Source organism: Columba livia, chromosome 17, assembly GCF_036013475.1.
Source record: "Columba livia isolate bColLiv1 breed racing homer chromosome 17, bColLiv1.pat.W.v2, whole genome shotgun sequence".
NCBI classification, from domain to species: domain Eukaryota; kingdom Metazoa; phylum Chordata; class Aves; order Columbiformes; family Columbidae; genus Columba; species Columba livia.
Window position 1 is genome coordinate 1604312 of NC_088618.1, and position 16378 is coordinate 1620689.

The 16378-nt window shown below is 42.3% G+C and overlaps 1 long non-coding RNA gene across 1 annotated transcript; it reads right to left on the bottom strand.

Moving 5' to 3' along the window:
* Positions 1-1642: 1642 nt before the first annotated feature.
* Positions 1643-15064, bottom strand: LOC135575609 (uncharacterized). The gene is made up of 5 exons (XR_010466684.1): positions 12289-15064; positions 9476-9816; positions 8040-8226; positions 6095-6243; positions 1643-5308 (listed from the first exon to the last, which is right to left on the bottom strand). It is a non-coding gene; the product is annotated as an uncharacterized LOC135575609 (long non-coding RNA).
* Between the last annotated feature and the right edge of the window lie 1314 nt (positions 15065-16378).

Sequence of the window (16378 nt, forward strand, 5' to 3'; positions counted from 1 at the left end):
TATTGTGATCTTCCGAAGGCAACAGGAGGAATTGCGTCCATCTCTTGGCACGTTGCGAAGCCCCAGGGGATGTTCTCAGTGCACTGGTCCCTCCTGTCTCTCCAAGGTGTCGTGGCCATGGGTGGGAGGGCTCGAAGGGCGCAGGCTGGACTGGGAGCGCGGGCGCAGCTCCGTGCTGCTGTTGTGCCCTGATCCACCCCGGCTCCAGCTCTGCCTCCGGACGCAGTTTGAGATGCAGACACATCCATGTTACCCTTTGATCTAATTTCATCTTGGTAATTTCTCTTCTTGTTATGAACCACTCGGAGTGAATAAACCAGTAATTAGGTATTATGACTGGAGTTAGGTGCAATTAGCTATTTAAAGGAGAGCTAATAATGCTGTTAATGGAATTTCTCATTTTGGGGATATTGTTAAAATAGATTTATAAGAAAATCCAGCTAATGCATGGAATTAGCAGTCTACTGATGTTGTATTTCGTTCTGTAAGTCTCCAGCTAAAAGATGCTCCGTTTTACTGAGAGATTAACACTAACATTAGTTTATAGGAAACTGTTTCTTTTAAGTTAAAGGTACTATAGTTGTTCTGAGCTATGCTGCTCACGCTGCAACTTCTGCTTGCTTCTAGGAGAGTTTTTTTGACCAGTCACTTTGTGTTGGTTAGGAAAATGTCTGATTATGTAGCATGGGTCCCATGGGTGGAGATGTTTGTATATTATATATGAAACTTGCCTTAGAGAATGTTTTTATATCATGTATCTTGTTCAGACTGGAATATCCTGAACAAACCCAACTCAGCTGAAAACCCATTTTGCATAATATGACCCCCTGGCTGTCTTCCTTGATCTCCTTGAAGTGAATGAATGGGAAGTGTTGCCTAGTGCTGGGTGCTGCTGCTGCTTCCAGCTGCACCTGAGAAACCCTGGACTATTATTAATACTGGTTTTTCGCTTTGTTTTGCTTCCCACTATGCTCCTAGATTTCATTTGGCAGTAAGTGATCCTCACTATTTAAAAAATTCTGTCTATAATTTAGTCCATTTATGTATCAAATGGCTGTGAGTAGATATATTTAACTCCCAAGGTAACATAATGTAATTCAAGAGAAGATTAACCTTTGGGGGTCATTTTTTCCATGCATGAATGTTAACAAAAAATTACCCTCCGCGCCTTTCAAATCATTACAAAAGTTATTTTAGCTTGTTTTGAAATGCTTTCAATAAGTATTTGAAAAGGTCTTGGGGCTCCTTAGTCAAGATGCTGAAAATGTCTTTAGGATCTGATGCATGTGGAGGTGAGAAGGTTGGACAAAAGCTCCAGCTAAAGAGGGGTGTGGAGAATGAAGTACAGGATCGTGGGATAACTTGGGTTAGGAGGGACCTCGGGAGGTCTCTAGTCTAACCTCTTGCTCAAATCATTGTTGGCTGTGAGGGCAGACAAGTTTATGTCCATTACTTCTTGTCCTTCTACCATGTGATATTGTGAAGAGCCTGGCTCTGTCGTCTTGATGACTCTCTTGGATGTATTGGGTGATATATATTGGGTGCCTTGAAGCACAAGATGCTAATAACCAGTACTGTGATTACTATTCATGCTGACTTGTCTAAATAATAGAAAGATTTAAAAAAAAAAAACCCTCAAAAACCAAAACAACAAACCTTTCATAAGAGAAGTTAGGAAAGAAATGTGACCAGACAGGCTCATGACCATTCTTGAATAGCACCCAAAGATTTATCAAACTCTGTAAGTTTTGCTCAAAATAGTAGCTTGAGAATAGCAGCACTGGAAGAAAATTCTCATAGCAAGCTTGGAAAGATCAATTTTCTGTAAGAGTGTTTCCTACAACAAAGCGCTAACAAGCTTCCTAAGGGCTCAGTGAGAGAAACAAACGATTCAGCTGCAGGATCTTAGGGGCTGGGACCATATTTTATTCGGTTTAATGGGAGTGAGGGCTTGAACTACTGTGATACAAATTACAGTATTAGTAAAATCATTACTTCTTAAAGTAAATTCTACTGTGAGTTTGACAAGGGCAGTGTGAGTAACTCCCTGAAAATAAAGCAGGGACCAGTTCAAGCTACAAATCTTCACTGACGTGTTGGGTTTTTTTGACACTGAATCTCTGCCATTAGTCTTCTCAAATTCTTTCAAATACAGTTTGCAAGATGCAGTTGTGGACATCATTGCAGGCTCGCACTGTCCGTCTTGAATCTCAGGATGCAGGCAAGGGGGAAGAAGAACAGAATTTCCATCAGCCAAAGCTGAAGGGGTGCGACTGTGCGATTCAGTGTTGGGATGGTTGTTCTGTTGCTTGACCGGCAAGTCTGTCTGTCTGTCCCTTTCAGTGTCTGCTGTGGGTGGGGGAATCTCTCCTGACCACAACACTGGGTGAAAAATGGGAAGCTGAGCGGGAGGCAAAGCTCATCCTGCCCCTGGGCACCGGGTGTGCGTGGGTGATGCAGAGCGTCCTGGGGTCAGTGGAGCGGATCAGGGCTGTGTCTGAGCATCCGCCTTCCCCGACCGGCCGCTCCATTCCAAGGGCTCCACTGCGGGTGGGAACACAGTTTGCTGGTGAGGATAAGGCAGATGGCAGTTCATCAGAAAGATTACTGTGACACGTTGCAATATGAATCACCAGCTCCTGTTCTGTTTTTACTGTGAATGATATGTCAAAACAATGTAAAGCACCCCAAGGAGAGCAGATTTTGGACAACTGCATATGCGTGAGACCTTCTGACAGGCACCTCAACCCGACACAGGCGGCTCTGCACATCCCAGATGTTTGATTTGCTTTGGCTGCGCACCCTGCAATGAAAGTCAAGTGCAGGCACTTTCATGTCTCTGGAGGCTTTTTCTGCATTCTGCTGCTTCTGATCTTTCAAAAAAACTCTGTCAATAGAAGGATGATAGAAGGGATGTTGCGCTGCTCTAGTGTCCTCATGAAAACAAATGCTGATTACTTCTACATGAAGTAGAAGGACATCGTGAGTCTATTTAAAATCAATCACCAAAGGCAAGGATGTGCTTTCAATATTAGGGTCGGCTGCATTGGTTGAGAGTTGTGTGGGTTTAGTTTTTTTCTTCCAGAAAATACCACTGGGCTTTTAATTTGGGTTACTTGGAGGATATATATATGTATTTTTTTTCTTTCCATTACATCAATGATTTATTCCACATGACAGCCCTTTCAGTTTCACAGTGAAGAAAGCTGTCTTTGTGGCTCTCAGTAGCCCGGTCCCAGAAGAACGGATAAAAGGTCTGTCCCACAGTAGAGATACGTGCTTGTTACAGGTATTGCTCAGCCTGGGAAGTCTTACCTGCAATCCAGCTACTTCAGGGTCCATTAGTGCGTGTTGTTTTATCCTGAATACCGCAGGGAAGGAGGAGGTTTCTCTCTTTCTGGGGGTCTTTGTGGGTCTCCTTTTCCTCTGCTAATTTTTCCTTGAAGATTGATGGGTGGAGAGTTACACCACAGAAGAGCTGGCAAAAGTCAGGAGAGACTAAATTGTCCCGAAGCTTCTTGAAGAGAATCCTTGCTCCTCACCTGGGGTATCTGACTGACACCCATTGCTAGTCAGGAGTCTCTGCCATAAAAGAGACCCAAAATTATGTGTTTGATCACAACAGATGCCTCTGAAATGGGAGGTGACAAACTTGGCTGGCAGGGAATTGCTACAGCATCAGATCTACTGGCCCATCAAAGCCAGGATTTTGGGCAGGTGTTCCAAAGGTATCACAGAGGGACACAGGCTTTTTAATATTAAAGAGCTGGCATGCAACACGAATGTTTCTTGGCATTAATAGATTATTGGATATTTGCTTAGGAATAGCTAAATCAACATGGTAGTCTTAAAACTTGCCATGTCTTTAAAGCTGCACTGGTGATAAATGCTTCAAAACGTTCTCCGTGTTGTTTGAGGTGTTCGGCGTTCACCCTGTCTGTCCAACGAGACAGATGAGCGCAGTCCCAAGTCCCCTGCGAGGATTACATCACCGCGAATGATGAGACTTTGGGGAGCCTGTGTCTGCCCTTATCCCCTAAAATCTGTCTTGGGAGGATTTTCGTAATCTGTCTGAAATCCCGGATTTCCAGAACTCTGTCCAGCCCCTTTGTGGAGAGCTGTGCGGGGAGGCGTCGCGTTGCTCCACTGCACTGCCTGGATGCTCTTCGTGGCTTCTACACAATAACTTAAATCATCATGTATATTTTAGAAGTTTTTTTGAAGACAGAGAGATCACATGAAGTAAATAAGTAGAAAATCCACTTTGAAGAGTCTAGTTTTCAGGCTATACTTTCATTTGGAGATGGCACTAGGCATTTTGTTTAAGAATACAGGAAGAAAAAAGGTTGTAGGCAGATGTAAAATCTTTTAATAGATCAGGCGAGGAAGTGGGACAAATAAGTCTAATGTACCCAGAACTTGTCTATAGAAGGGATGTTAAGAACAACTTGTATAACTAGATGCTTTTCTCGTTTGTCCAACCAATTCAGCTGGTCTAATATAGCTACTTGCAGACTCTGGCCTTTGTTTAAAGGAGAATTGAATAGCTTATATTCAGCTGAATATCTGCAGTTCCTTTGGGATGATCAGGGCTTTATGTAAAAATCTAATTATTATGTTAATCGCTACTCAAATGGCAAGGAGTAAACTACAGAGCTCCAACAGCAAGGTAACAATAGGAAGATATCAGTTGTTAGATTTGGTTCTGAAATACATGAATTTTCATGGCCGAAAGCAAACCACCTCTCGGGGGGAAAAATTGCTTTGAAAATCAATGAAGCCATTGCAGTTGTAATTTGGTGTTTTGATAAAACTGAAAATTAGCCAGTTAAAATTCTTGTCAGTCATGAATAAGGAATGTGAATGATTGTATGTGCAGTGTTCTGGATGATTGTTGAGAGAGATATATATATATGTATATATATAATTTTCTTTTGCTCTAGTCACAGAGAAACAGAAAACACTATTAGCAATGGAAAAGACAACTCAGAATCAAAAGATGATTAAAAATGCTTCTTTTCTTGCTGGCACCATTGCGTTGGGGTGGGAAATGAAGGGGAGAGCCTGCAGAGCCTGCAGCGTCATGACACTGCAGCAGACAGGCGGGAATGGCTTAAAATAGCAACATCTGGGCCGAGTCAGAGGACGCGGAGCCGTGTGTCTGCGAGACGCGAGCAGCTCCTGAGGGTTCGGTGCCTGCCGGGTCTGGGCTCCCCGACGCTGACACCGGGGTTCTGCTCCTCCACCTCGCTTTGATTTGTCTTCATCTTTCACAGGCGTTGGAGATGAAACAGGGAAACAAGCTGAGCTGAACAAGAAAGTTAGAAATGTGTAAAGTTACAAAGCAAATTGGAAGTAGAGGGGTCATTGTGGTCTTGAATTGCTGAAAGGATTTACCTGCAAGCGCGAGACACAGAGAGAATAGCCCAAAGCTTAGAGCACAAGAATACAATTTGGGGAAAAGAGTCTCAAGTCTCCCACAGTTTTCTTATAACTTTATAATAGCACCTGGGTCCCAGGAGGATCAGTCCCGTATTTCTAACAGACATGTGGAAAAAAACTCTCTTCACATTCTTCTGTGGAATAAAAAGCACTTTCCAAACCTGCAAGATGCGCAAAGACTATAGCGTGACAAGTTGCATGGTGTAATTCAGTCTAAATGTTTAGGAGGTTTGTCAGGTTTGATGTCTAAATCACAACCATGTTTTTCTGTTTCTGAAGTGCGTGATTGTGAGGGGTAATTTTTCAATGACGTTCGTTTGTGTGAACAATAATCCAAATGCCTTTTGCTTGTCTAGAGCTGCTTGCCAGCTGCTGCTGCGTGGGCCCAGGACCAGGTGTTGTGTGTGTGAAGGGACACAAGGTTGTTTCTGCTCCGGCATCTCTTTCTCTGATGGAGAACATCCCAGTGACTCTTCTCATGGCAGGACAGGAAAGGAGTGTGTTAGAAATGTGCATTTACAATTACCGTGATGCTGAATGTGCAGGATATAGCTCACATCACTCATGGAGTGGGCTGGCTGGAAGAAGAGCCTTGTTACATCTTCTCTGCTTAGAAACCTTGTGGCATAGCAAGGGAACTGTGGGTGGTTACCTGGAAATGGTTCTCGGTCCCCATTTGGGAAGAGGCAGATTCTCTGTTGAATGGAACTGATTCCTCCACCTTTCCTCCAAGTCATTCTGCAATTATTTCCTCCTCAGCCAGTGCCTCAATAACGTGTTACAGGACATTTGTTTCTGGGACTGATGGTAGAGAGAATATTGTTTGATGTCAGCACATACACCAAAATCCCACGCGTTTAACACAGAAAGGGTGCTGCTTCCTGTGTTCTGGCTCAATTCCATTTCACACAGTGATTTCACGTCATGTAATTTCAGTTAACACTTGCAGGCATATGGTGACATAAATTGAAGAATGATTGAAAAGACTACAAGCGTTCCAGAAAGCAGAGAAATACCCAGGGACATTGGTAGACACCAGATTTACTGAAGGATACACCTTTGTCCAAATAGTCAGGAGACTCTGAGCCAGATTGAAGATGACAAATTCAAAAGCCAATGAAGAGAATGCTCTTAATACACAACACATAAATAACTCCTGCTTCTTGGAAGAAGTGCTGGATTAGGTGACATGAGGATTTACCATTACATAAAAGAGAAAGCAAAAATATACCTCTGTAAAAGCTCCCTCTACAATTTGACACCGAGAAGCAGTAAAACGCAGACTTCTAACTCTTGAAAGCCTTGATTTAGTGGACTGCTTGAGCATGCACCAGTATTTTAGGCTCTAAGTAATTCTGTTGACTCTGTTAACAACATGCCATGCTCACTTAAGGTAAAGCACATGTGAAGGGGTTTATTAGATCTTAGCCTAAGAAAACTGTTAATTACGTGGCGTAAGGAAGGCTTTTTCCGAGAGAGCTCTTTTGGAATTTGTTCCGGTGTATTGCTTTCTCTTGTTGCACCCATTAGGGATGAAGGGGGATCTGAATGTTTCTGTGGAGCTCGTTAGCCTGATGAGCCTACATCTAACAAACATCAAACAGCTGAAATGAGTCAGTGCTTTCACTGGATTCATGACAGGCTCTGCCTAACAAGGACTCAGTATTAGTCCTAGTACAGGTAATGAGTTCGAGTAAAAACAACTGAAATCAAATTCTTTAGTATTAGGCTAAAAGTATTTAGCATCGCATTGTGAGAATGGGGCTTTGGTATCTTTGTGGACAGGATGCGTTGTGTTGAAAACTAAATCAATACCAAAGTGCATGTTCACTTGTCTTTAAATCTCCATATATTGCTGCTTGGCTTGCTTGCTTTGCCGAATTTCAGAAGGAAACCAGGGTACATCGCTTTGTGCTGGTGGGTTCTTCTTCTCCATAGCCCCCCGACCCATCGCAGCTTTTCTGTTGCAACCTTCCATTGCAGCCCAAGATGCTGATATCTCAGTGGGGTGGGTAGAGGGAACTTTCTGGCTTGTTTTGGACAAATATGCCCAATGACACCGCAGGCCACACAGAGAAACTCAGAATGGAGTATTCTCAGCTCACGCGTGCTTTGCAAAATGGGGTTTATATTGGTAATTTCTGTGGGTGAATTTCTTGAGACTCGTGTGCTCTCCTGTGAGCCTGGGGCCAAGCGCATCTTCATTCTACCTACAGCATCTTCCAAGTAGAGCACCGAGCAGCAACCGTGTAGGAAAATAGCTAACCCTTAGTGTGTATAGTACGTGTATTTTTTCACCTTTACAAAGCTGTAAAGTATCATAAGTGGCCAATCTGTGTCTACAACACATAAAAAAGATCACTAATAAGGAATATAGTATCCTATTAGCTTGCTCTTTTGCCAGTCACTACAAAATCAGTCACATGTTACAACAGAGGCTCAATTCATCAATTTCATTGTGTATCAGTGATAAATTTAATGTACTCTGTACAGGAAATCCCATTATCATGATTTTATATGTAATATATAAATATATGGATCCTATTAAAACCAAGAGAAACAGTAACACTGATTGAAGTCCTTTGAAAATGACTTACCTTAAAAAGTAACATGGTGTGATCCTTAGTAAATTATTCCAACTTAATTTTCCTTTGCAGTGTTCATTTTTATTACGTGAGCTTCACTCTATTAAGCTGTCAGATAAAAAGGGAGCGAACAGCCTGGCCACATTTTCCTCTAACAAAGGATACATTTAGCCAGCTCAATTACTAGTGGAAGCTTTAGCTGGAAATACAAAAAGGAGGAGGACAGAGCAATTTATTTTTACAATAAAACTATTAATTCTTGCACCCTCCCCTCCTTACAATATTCTGGTGCTTAACACTACATTAATGAGGCATTTTTAATATAATTATGGCTGCTTTTGTTCCAGCTCTTCTTGATTTTTAGATGTGGCCTTAGAATTAACTGTCCTTGGCTAGAGTTAAATGTTCCCCTTAATTGGGCTGAAACTGTCAGCTTTTTACAATTTCCTCCAACATCTTGTGCTATTTCTGACCATTTGGATTTAGGGAGAATAAAGAGAAAACACCATTTTATGGTGTTTCTCTCTTTGGGTAATTTAACCAACCTAAAGTTTGTAGTGTTGTTGCTGGGACTTGCACAGTCCAAAGCTCAACATGTGGCCACTTCCTTGTTTTTCTTTGCGGTCTCTAGATGCAATAGATTTTATTTTCTTTTACAGCAAACCAAAGTACACAGAATCTAATTCCTAATACAAGTAATTCATTAGCAACAGGGTCTGTTGATCCTGGAACCAAATATAGCAATTACCCAAAAGGTCTTTAAGCTGCCTCTGAAACAAGTATTTGGAGGAGTGGGTTATTTACCTAACGGGTAACAAGCTCTGGAGCATTTAATGTTCTAGTTCCTGGTCTGCTCCTCAGGCTTGTGCTGGTTGTTATTTGCTTGTGTCCTACGAGTAAGTGGGTTGGTGCTGCACACACCAGCCAGTTTACAGTCTCGGAAGGATGGAGGAGCAAATGGACCATAGCAGCTGAATTCCCTTTTAATTTCTAGCGCTCGCTCAGTGCCGGGAACGTGGTGCTTTGTAATTCAGCAATGCAGTGCTTTGTAATTCAGCTCACCGCCCTCACTGTGCTGTTTGCTTCATCTTTATGTGTGTTATTGTTAGCTGTAGCTGCTCTTCTATATGGTTATGGAATGGCAGCGTGAATTACATCTCCCTCTGGATGTATGGAATGTATACCACTATCCTCTTACTCATATTAAGAGAAAACTAGTCTTTTGTTTTGGGCGTAACGTGATCTTTCAAACAGAAGTGAGGAAATTCTTCTTCACTGTCCAGTTTACCTATAAACTTTATAAACAGGGCATCGTCACCACACTTGCAGCCCCAGCACTTTCAGGCACCCGGTGTATGGGTGACTGATCTTTTTCTTAAGCATGCAAGGGCTGTTATTGTTTTATATTGCAAACACAAACCCAGAAACTACCCATTTCTCCTGTTTACCTTGATGGGTATGTGAGGCAACAATGTGAATGTGTTGCAGGATGGGACATTTGTTCTTTTCTGCCTCCTCCCTAATGAGCAATTTGCTTTACACCCCCGACCGTGGCTCTTCCAGATGCAGACGTTAGTTATTTGTTTCCTGAGGCTTCAGCACTCCTTGCAAAATTCAATGTATTTGCTTCCTCGGGAGGAATGTTTTAAAGCTGGGTTTGTAGTGGTGAACTTCCATGCAGCGATTGGTAAAACTAAGTTGTGCAGCCCAGGGATAGGAGAGAGGTAATTTGGTAGAATACGGAGCAATGAGTGGTGGGAAAACCCTGGTAGAAAGCTGGAGTTGTGCCCTGGAAATAAAGAAAAGCACTAAAGTAATAGGAAGTAAATATTTGGCTTCTTTTGGTGGAATAAATGGCTTGTCAAGGTAATCCATTTGGGATCTGAAGGGATTCCTTTGGCTGCAGAGACAAATGAGAGAGTTATTAGAATTCCCTAGATAGAAATACGAGGCGGATTGAGGCTGTGTGGATGGGAAGATGAAGGCTTGCTCTGAGCTGCCAAGGCAGAACGTGAAAGTGAAGGTTTAAAATGAAGCAGAGGCAGGAGGATGCGATTGTTGTTTTGGACACGTGGGGAGGTCCTGGGAACAAAGGGGTTCTGGGTTTGCCGGTCCAGCCTGGACGTGCTGCACTTAAACTCCACAGGTTGTGACAAAGACACCAGGGAGGTGACTTCGTGTTGGACAAAATGGGGTTTTCAGTACCAAGAGGGGATAATAGAGAGTTTCTTTACTTTCCTTAATCCTTGGAGACTGCCCAGCTCTTGGAAGAAATCACAAGAATCTCCTTTTTCCTGCAGTGCCTAAGTGCTCTAGGTCCTCTGGGGTAGAGATTAATATTGAATGACAAATCACTTTGAAACTGAAGAAAGAATTAACGGTCATCTTTGGCTTGCGATGTTCAGGGTTTAGTAGAGTGTAATTCTTTATAAGAAATCTTTGCCAGATATTTAAATCTGGCATTGTCCAATGAATCATTCAGTGATGAAAGATTCTGGAACCATTAAAATTTTTAAAAATTAATCATGCATTAGACTTTTTGCACCACTTAATGTAGCAAAGAAGGGTACTATTTAAATATTACAGGCTTCATTAACCGAAACTAAATTATTGCTCAAAATCAAGTGAGAGATGTCTGACCTGTATCTTTGTGCTGCTGGCAAAATGTGAAAGGAAATGGTGCTGTCAGTGTTAGTCTTGGCCTCGCTATCAGGGAAACCTGCGATGCTCTCTGTTCGCTGTCTCGGGCTGCAGGAAGGGTCAGGAGCTGTGGTCACATTGGCTCAGATTTGCTGGATATTCCCGTTTTCTTTGTATTTTCATGGACAGTTTTTATAAAGATGCAACAGTTCCCAAGAAACCCAGTTCTGCTCAGTACCTAGAAGATAGTCTAGACCTAGAAACAGGAATAAGCATCCATACTCATCCAACTTAATCCTGTATAGTATGTAATCATTGTTCTCGATGAAGTGCAAATCCGGTGGATATAATAGGCCTTTTAAATCTATATGCTCTTTGAATCTAAGATTTGCAGCAAGAACAAGTTTAGGCTGGTATAGTTTCTTTTTGCTTTTGCAGATAGTCTGTCTTTATGCTGCTTTGCAGTAACTTAACTATAATGTGACAGAGTTACACGGTGCTGCAAAGAGTAGAAAATGCTATATAAAAAATGCTAGTTTTCTCTTAAAGAAAACCAATTCTCACATTGTTTAAATGAGGTTATATGAGTGAAGTTGGAGGGAGTTGCTTCTTCAGATGTGTCCATATTGTTTAAGATCAATAACACATTGATCGAAGTGATACGAGAACTACTATTAGATTTCATAAAGTAGTTAATTAGCAAAATACCAGCAGTGCTTACTGAATCACTAGGGTATTACTGCTTAATTATATGCCTAACTAAGCATACCCTCTGCTCTAATTAGTGGAAAATGAGTTAAAAATATACAGAATATGGCCTACTTCTGTACCCAGTCACAGCTTAACTCATTTTCTTTAATTTCCAGATATTATATCAACATTATAAAATATTCAACACATGTATTTCATAGATCTGCTACCATTACTGTCAAATTTGTTGATGCAGCTTAACTGATCTAGAAGCAAGTTTAGAAATTAATATTAATATATTGTTTATAAAGACTGCCAGTTGCAAAAGTACTTTAACTGTAAATAAGCCATATTAATTTCAAGTGTCTGTGCTCAAATACAATTAAATGCCAATGCGAAACACATTCAATAAGGTAAGAGGTACAGCACAGAACCCTGTTTTACTATGAGTTTGGTTCTTCAGCTCTTTCTAGTGTTGGCAACATCCACTGAGGATCCAAAGCCTCCCTCCACCTCGGATTGGGTTTGATTTTAAATACCACCTGTGGGCTGGAACACCGGTTGAATGGGTTCATTTTCATGAGCTGGTTTGGCTGTGATTAGCTGGGAATTTTAAGCACTATCTGCCTCAGCACACGCTCAGTGTGAAGAAGGTTGAAACCTGAATTCTGCCTGCCTTGTTTGTGTCGATTAAGCTTTGGGTTTTGTTGTTCTTTCTATTTGCATCTGTTTGGGAACAGTCGGATTTCCAGGTGATCGCAGACCTGAACTTCAAGCTCTCTTCCTGGCTGTACCTCCGTTTACCAAGAGTATCCACCCCAGAGGATGTTCTCTCAATATTCTCATTAACTTTGGCCACTGGCTACATGTTATCTAGGAAATGCAAGGTATAAGTAATGAATGAGGAAAAAATATGGAAAAAAGAACTTACCTGAGACTGTTAAACCCAAAGCCGCCTCCTCTGACCTCAGAACGGCCTGAGCTGGGAGGAGCATCAGGAGGTGAGGACCTGGCTCTCATGGGCTTCCCGGGGCACTCGCTGCTGGAGAACAAGTCCAGTGCTACGTGCACCTTTGATCTGACTGATCCTGACATCACCACTTAATTAACGCTTGTCAGAGCCTGCAGGGACCTGCAATCCACCGCCCTTCTGTGGCGGGGTGTGCGCTCATGGGTGGTCTCTTGCTCTAGTCTCAAATCTGTAAAGTAGTTTCTCCACTGAGATGATGCTTTCAGCACTGAAGGGAGCTTCCTTTGCCAACACCAGCTGATAATTTGGCCCAGAAATATGAGGGTATCCCAGAAGGACACTTTTTTCATGAAAGATTTTTATATGTGTGTATGAAGGCTGTGTCAGCTATGAAATTAGTTGGATCATAGAGATAAAAACCTACTTTTAATAAGTTTTCTTTACTGAAATGAACATTCTAAGAATTCTAAGAATATTTTAAATATTTTGGTTGTCATTATAGAGTTTTGTATTGTGTGAATGTGCAGCACCTCATTTTCAGTGTGAAGTCTTCTACCCCTTTAAAAATATATTCTACAGCAGATTTGATGTACTTCTATACAGACAAAAGTCACTTCGAAAACTGCAAGTCCCAAACTGAAGGTGCAGTGATTTACATAGAAATCCCTGGCAATTAACACAAAACAAATTTGACAGTGTGAAATTAAGCATGACGCTAAGAAACCCCCCAAAATCTTTATCAGGATAGAGGGAGAGTGAGAGACACGCTAGACATTTGTTCAGTGGGAACTGATGTTGTCAGCTTGAGTGAGGAGTATAAAGCCAGTGATGTGTGGATATCCCTGCCCGATCAGCACATAATTCCTGTGGAAGGGGAAGGGTTTTATGGAGTCCTGGTCAGCCCTCCGATAATTGGAGCAATAAAATTGGTTGCTCTACAGCCATCCCACTGGGCACCTTCTAGTTCAGATTGTCAGGCCGGGCCGCTGGAATTGTTCACTTGTGAATTCTTTGTTATCCTCTCTCATTCTCCATCTCCATGTATATTCAGGGCTTCCTTCCCGCGTATTCCCTATAGGGGACTGCAGTGGATGTATAACCCAGGGCTGGACAAGCGCTGAGAAATTGCAAAGCTGTCTTACCGCCAAGACTTTTGGGCAGAGGTTCTGTGTGGAGGAGCCGAACACCGAGCTCCACCCAAGTCCAAACAACAAGCAATCCCTGCCGGAGGCTGGACGGAGTCCTGAGCCGCAGCCCCGAGTTCAGCTCTGCTTGGAGCAACAGGACTGCAGGAGGTGATTTCCAGAGATCTCTCCTGCCCTCCGCGGTTCTGTGATTCTGTAAAATGAAGCCTATTAGTGTGCATGTCACAGTGAGTTTTCTTGGCATGGCTGAACATCTCCTGACAGGAGTATAGAAAGGATTTAAACTCCTCTAGAGAAGCCAGTTGCTCATAAGAAACATCTTGATACATATGGCAACTGCCTGTGGGGAGATAGGCAACTCCGTTACTGTCTGTCGGCAATAACACATTTCTGCAAGTAGTTTTATTGCCATCAGTCATATTTCCCTCAAGGGTGCTCAAGGGGCAAACAAGTCTTGAATATCCAGGCGATAACTAATGTACTGGTCTTGAAACAAACTTCTTCAATACTGTCAACTTCTGATACTTAAAAATGACTCCATGAACATATCTCTGTGCTGCCACCCTCACAAAAAGCATTCAAGGGAAGTAGAGCAATCCCTTTCTGCATAAATTCTTCTTTTCCATTAGCTAGATTGAGTTTTGCTGGAGTCCTGAGTCGCACTGATCCGAAACACAGGGAAAACTCACATACCATAGGAAGTTCTTAAAGTGTCAGTGTCTGACGTGTCTTTATGCAAGTTTTTCATCGCCAAGCTCAAAACCCTCTCCAGAAGGTCTGATGCATGTCCGTTCCCCTATATGACAGATGAAAGCCCCAAATCCTTTCCAGCATGTACCTTTTACCAAAATGCCCAATGTACCACTTTACAAATTCTCAGTGGCATGAACAGGGCTCCCCCTGCACGGGCCTGCCGTAAACCCCCCCGCAGTTAAGCTCATAAGCTTCCATCTAAATTCCATTATCTCCTTGTGACCATTTGACCTTGTAAACTTACTTGAAAATCTGGTCGCTTAATTGTTATAAACAAGGTCAACCCAGAAAGCCTTGAAATCTGGAGATCTTTTAAAGTCCTGTCCCCAGGTGTCTAACCCAGGCATCAAAGACAGAGTCAGCTTTGAAGTCTGAGCCGCAGACAGCCCCGTGTACATAGTCATGAATTGCAGGTCTATTGAAGGTCATTGTCAGAAATCCTGAAGGGAATCTCTGGGACTGAGTTCAGAATCCCTGGGTAATGCTAGTTTCAAGAACTTATGAAATAAACAGTTTGTAAAGGCACATGTATCTTCTTGGTATAGTAAGCTTTCTGTTCTTCTGCTATCATTATTAAGAAGATTAATCTCACAGTGCCTCAATGGTATAGTTCCCTCTGTGTAATTTTTACCCACATATAACCACTTGGTGGACGGAAGAAATGCAGAGAATTAAATACTAGAAAATAACACAGGGAATATGGATCCTAAGCAGGAGGGTGGATGTAATGGCAAAGGAGACAAGAGGCAATGGGGAGCAGCAGCTCTGCAGCCTCTTCTGATGGAAGAAGGGTCACCCACTCAAAGCAGCAGACCTTAGCATCAGACATTTTGGTGTTCGGTGACCTGGGAATGCAACGTTTTCCCAAACAGCTGTCAGCAAGTTTTTTGCTGACCTCTGAAAGAAGAGAACGCTGTGTATGCTGTGTGGCTGCGGAGGTGGGCAGGCTGGCTGACACATGGCTCTTCTGGACTAGAAGTGCTCTCGAGACACTGGTTACATGGTCTTGCGGTGTCGAGTTGGTACCGGCCAACTGCGGCTGCTCTGCTTGCTGAGGGACAAGGTTCCTCTCCCGCCTCAGCATGCAGTTGTGAACCAGTTGTGTTAGCAGAATGTTGGGAAAGGCAATGGCTGTGTACTTTGCTAAGCAATAGGAATATGTTTGTTTTTAATGTCTAAATTAAAAAAAAACCACCACAACTGAATATTTGGTTTTATTTTTACAATGCATTTGATTTGCTACTTTAATTATATAATTTGTAGCTATTTGTTTACCATTCCTCTCTTGATAGTTGAGAGAAAAAAAAAAATAGCTTGTTTATGAAAGCAGATAGGTCTTCAGTTTCCACTCAATACAAGCCTTTCAGAAGACAAATAATTTGTTTCTTTTCCAATTCACAGAAAAGCAAAGATAAATATAATCTTCCCTACCTGTAATTCCACTGATAAACTGTATATATACCTTGCCACAGATAAAAGTATCACATCTGTTTTAGTGACTTCAGCACTATGAAGATTACCCTGCTTATTTCTAACCGTATGAATTTGACAGTATCCCCTTTAGATTTCCATTCTACAGCACGTCAATAACCTTAGGTAAATGCATTTCTTGCTCTGTAAGGCGGGGTTGATGAGGTAAACTAGTAGAACGGGGTTTCAGCATTTGAGGGAATTTCAAGGACATCTGCCAGGGAGAAACACTCACTGGTGTTCTCTGTCCAGCTGATATTACTAGGTGCATGTATGTAATGTATTAGCAACCTCTGAAACTGTTTGCATTGTTGTGTCATCTTTAAAGTGTTGCTATGAATATGCATATACTCCCAGGAACTCAAAAGTGGGGTTTACAAATGAAGGAAATGCTCCTGCTTCCCTTCCTGAGCATTCCACGTGGGTCCCTCTTCCCAGCAGGCACAGTGGGAGATGCCCGAAGCCGGGGTTGCCAGCACAGCTGGGAATGCAGGGGAGGAGGAATTGAAGCAAATAATTTATTCCCTTCTGCATGAAGCATTGTTACCAGTGATTTTTTTTTTTTTTTGAGTCAGAGTCACATGGACAGTTTTCCCTGGAATTCAGCCCAAAGATTTCTGTCTTTTTCTGGGTTTCACGACATTACTGCTGGTTGTGTGCTCACTGGTGCTCTCAGTGATCTC